We start from the raw sequence: 4,787 nt of genomic DNA on the forward strand, positions 1-4,787 counted from the left end.
ACGCGTATACGCGTTATTCGACTCCAGAGGGTTAAACTCACCGCTGATGAACGCGCTAAACCTTTGCGGGCGCTTTGATATCAGATTGCGAGGCTTTTTAAACATCAAAAACCCGCCATTTGGGGGCCGCCATTTGACTCACCTTGGCATAGATCATTTTTTGTAACCTGTTCCTTTTTATTTTTATTTATTGTAGTCTAAATCCATACGAGGCAGACAATGGGTTGTGGTGTGCTGAAACAAGACGTCAAATTTCAACGCTGTTTAGTTCCATAGAAGTCTATCGGACTACCCCCCACGTTGAAAAAAGACGTCAAAGGTATACCCAGTGCGTCAAAAAAGTGACGCCAGATCCCTTGACCATGCGTCAGACATTTGACGAGTAGCGAGTGAGACTGTGTTGGGAAGCCATACGTGCATACTTTAAAGGTATTAGTATTAAAGAGGTTCAACGCTTCCTTGGACTCTCCGGGTGGTACCACCGGTTTGTGCCAAATTTCTCTCGGATCGCGGAGCCCATTAATGCCTTGAAAAAAAAAGGGTCATGCATTTAATTGGTCACCCCAATGTCAACAGGCTTTTGAACAGCTAAAAGCATGCCTTACTTCACCTCCCATCCTCGGACATCCTGACCTTGAACGTCCATTTATTGTGTATACGGATGCCAGCGACACCGGGCTGGGTGCTGTGCTGTCGCAGCGCAGGGACCAGGGCTCAGAGCAGGTGATTGCATATGCAAGTAGGACCCTAAACAAAGCGGAAACTAATTACTCAGCGACAGAGAAGGAATGTCTTGCTGTCGTGTGGGCGTTAGAAAGGTGGCAGCATTATTTAGAGCCCAAACTCTTCACTGTTGTGACTGAACACTCAGCCCTGCAGTGGGTAATGAGCTCTACAAAAACAACCAGCCGACTTATCAGATGGGTTCTTCGACTGCAGAAGTTTGATTTTGTAGTTGAATACCGGAAAGGTAGGCTGAATGTAGCACCTGATGCTCTGTCCCGGATCCACACCCAACCTGGATGTAGCGTATATGCCAGTCGAACTGAGGAATCAGACCTACCAATCTCTGCCGCTGCCATATGGGAGGAACAACACAAAGACCCTGATGTCATCAGAATTTTCCAAACAATGGCAGGACATGGAAATCATCTGAAAGATCAATATAAGGTAATAGAAGATAAACTGTACCACACAACACAGTTGAAGACTGGCCAATGTCATTATCGGATATACATGCCCAACAGCCTGATTTCGACAGTCCTGCAACATTATCATGCAAATCCGTTAAGTGGTCATATGGGTATCTACAAAACTTACCAGAGGCTGCATGACGTGGCTTTTTGGCCGGGGATGTGGGCGGACGTTAAGAATTACGTCAAAAGGTGTGTGAAATGCCAAACCCTAAAAAACGACAATCGTAAACCTGCAGGTAAAATACAACAAATCAGCACCTCACATCCCAACGAAATGTTAGGAGTAGATATTATGGGACCAATGCCCCGTAGTACCCCAACAGAATGAGTACCTTCTTGTCTTTGTGGACTACTTTACCCGCTGGGTGGAGCTGTTTCCCATGAGGAAGGCCAATGCACAAACCGTTGCGACGATTTTCAGGAGAGAGATTCTGACACGATGGGGTGTTCCGGACTTTATCTTATCTGATAGAGGTTCCCAGTTCCTTTCTGCTGTTTTTAAGGAGTTGTGTGGTAAGTGGAGTGTCTCACAAAAACTCACTACTGCCTACCACCCACAAACTAATATGACAGAGAGAGTAAACAGGACCCTAAAGTGTATGATTGCTGCTTACGTAGATGATAACCATAAGAAATGGGATCAATACTTACCTGAGCTACGATTTGCAGTCAATTCAGCTGTCCAGGAGTCCATTGGCATGAGTCCCGCAGAACTCCACTTGGGGAGAAAATTGCAAGGTCCAATGGACAAAATGTTGCATGGTAGGAATCTCTCTCCCGATCTACCTTCCTATGATGTTGTCAATAATCTTGTCCAACTTCAATCAAAGGCCAAGGAGTGCTGCAAAAAAGCACAAAAGAGACAGCTTAGGAACTACAATAAAAACAGACGGGAGGTGTTCTTTAAAGAAAAGGACCGTGTGTGGCTCAAGAATTTTCCCCAGTTCAGTGCACAACATTACTTCAGTGCAAAACTTGCTCCAAAATGGAAGGGTCCTTACCGTATAATAAAGCAGCAGGGTCCGTTGAATTATCAAGTGGCATTGGAGTCCACAGGGGAAGATGATCGCACTGTGCATGTGACTAATTTGAAACCATGTTACCCCACATCAGAGGAGTTTGAAATCCAAGAGAGGCAACGAATCCTTGAAATTTTCCAAGAATCCGAGGATGAAGATTTCTTGGGTTTTTAATCCCCACTTTCCACCTTTTATCTTACAACCATGAGTTGTTTTCTCCAGGGGGGGAGAGTGTGGCAGTACGAGGAAAAAAGAGGAGTTTTCTTTTGCTGTGTGGCCGGATGGAGGAGGGAAATAAATTAATAAATAAATTAACCGGAAATGGGAAACATGTATATAAGGAGGAGTTATAAGAGGAACGGAAAAAAAAAAGATAAGGGAAGAGAGAAAGAGAGAGAAACCGGATTACCTGAGACAACCGCCTAGTTGGTGAGACTGAACGCATCGCTGCTGTTTGAGCCAGTCTGGGTCGCTGAAGCGGACGTGATTTTCCGGGGCGGTCTCTGTAGTGCGGCATGCACTTTCGGCTGCTGGTTGCAGGGCGATGTAGTCTTTGGGGGCTGACGAGCGTGAGTGAGCTGCTCAGGTGAACGAACTCCTGTTTAAACTTCCTTAGTGTAAAAGACTCCAACCAAAAGAAAAAAACAGTTTCCTCCCTGCCATTACCGGCTCGAGCTCAGCGCTCCTCACAAAAAAACACACACAAACACCCACACTACACTAACACGCAAACATACCTGAACATTCAAGCATGCGCATTCATCACATCGCACCAAGGCAAAGACCTTTTCCATTTCCTGGTGTTTGGTTCGATATAGCGTGTAAAAGTTTTTTTTCGTGATTGTAAGAACGGATTGGTTGAATGTTTTTCTTTATTTAATTCGCTTGTTGAGCAATGAACCTGTTGAAATTGTTTTTTTATGTGTTGAAGGACATATGTTTTTTTTTGACTTGAAACCAAAGTGATCTCTTTATATACTTTTTCATCTTCTCTGTTTCCAGTACCTCCTGTTGAGGAAATGGTGGGTGAAATTAAGGGGGCTTAATTAGTTTTTTTCTTTATCTCCTTTGTTGGGGTTTTGTGTGATGTTCTTACATTCATTGTTTCTGAAAAATATACCGAAATATCCATGACCATGAACTTGTGAATTATTTTTGTTTTTGTTTCCTTATTAGTTTGGTGAAAATATATTACGGTGAATGTGAACTTTCTTTGTGTGAGACTCTGATTTATGTTTGTAATCGGTGGCTAATAGAGACTTTCCGGGGTAAAAAAGCAACAAGTAGAATTTGTATTTTGACAAGATTAAGCTTGTCTGGCGCCCGAACTGTGTATAATTAAGTTAGACGTTTGATTTAACTTTCTTTGGGCCTGCTACCGTTACAATTTAGATAAATATATTTCATACATTATAGCATATTATAATACAACTTATTTAGCCTATATATTTATAGAATAGCAAAGTAAGCCTAATCAATATACAAGACTGAACCACATAGATGTGAAATATAAAGGTTATCATGATCATTTTGCCAACAATGAACCGTGGATTTGTTTAGTTTATAATACGTTTTATTTTTAACTTAAACAAATACGACATATAACATTCAAAACTCATCTGCTTAGACTGCATCTGAAGAAAAATAAACACAACAGTTTTCTGTAGCCTTGTGCAAACTTATTCAATAGAATTAGACTTCTAGAATGTTCATTCCAGTGCAAAAAATAATATTTTAAGGAAGTGTAGTGCAAATATCTTTATATAATTATACTTCCACTATATTTGAGTTTTAGAAATCCACATGATTACATAGCCTACCATATCAGCCTCTGGAGTCGTCTGATGGACAAGGAACCTTGACATCGCTCCCTCCTGTGATTATCGCCTGATGCGTGCTGCTTAATATCACACACTCCGCCATGACAAACAGAAAAAACGCGACGACATATGGTACAATTGGCCTTGTATTCATTGTCCCTCACGCATTCCAGCCACGGGTAGTCTTGTTTCCATTCAATTCTATATTTTTGTGTTCTTTTCTTTTTCGCCGGCTGCTCGGAGGTAGTCATTTTTTACATTTCCCGCTGTTGTCACTTGTCGTCATCGTTGCTACGATACGTGACTCACAATGACTGAAACGACCAATTAAAAGGGCATTCTCTGATGATGTTCCAAGATGTTAAAAATGCTACGCTGATCATAGACAAACAGGGGGAGAAATTAGTAGGCCTATCTATCGCACCGTTGTTTTTTTTCTTATCATAGCCTACAAATGTCTTCGTTCATAGTCTGACATATATAAGAAGCTATGTGTGTGTCTGTCATGGATTTGCACTGAATCGATTTTCAAAAATACGGAACAAAGTGCGTTCCGTATCAGTTCAATAAAAAAAAAACATCACCATAAATTGGTAATAATGCAATTTAAGTCATGAGTTTTAAGTGACAGTAATTTGCCGGACAACTTGCACGCATCGAGTTCCAAGAGCAGCTTTTAAAAAAAGGCCTAAAATGTGTGCCTAAACAAACATTTTCAAACATTTTTTATTATACCAGCTTAAAATGCTAAG

Source organism: Cyprinus carpio, unplaced genomic scaffold (genome assembly GCF_018340385.1).
Source record: "Cyprinus carpio isolate SPL01 unplaced genomic scaffold, ASM1834038v1 S000006502, whole genome shotgun sequence".
NCBI classification, from domain to species: Eukaryota; Metazoa; Chordata; class Actinopteri; order Cypriniformes; family Cyprinidae; genus Cyprinus; species Cyprinus carpio.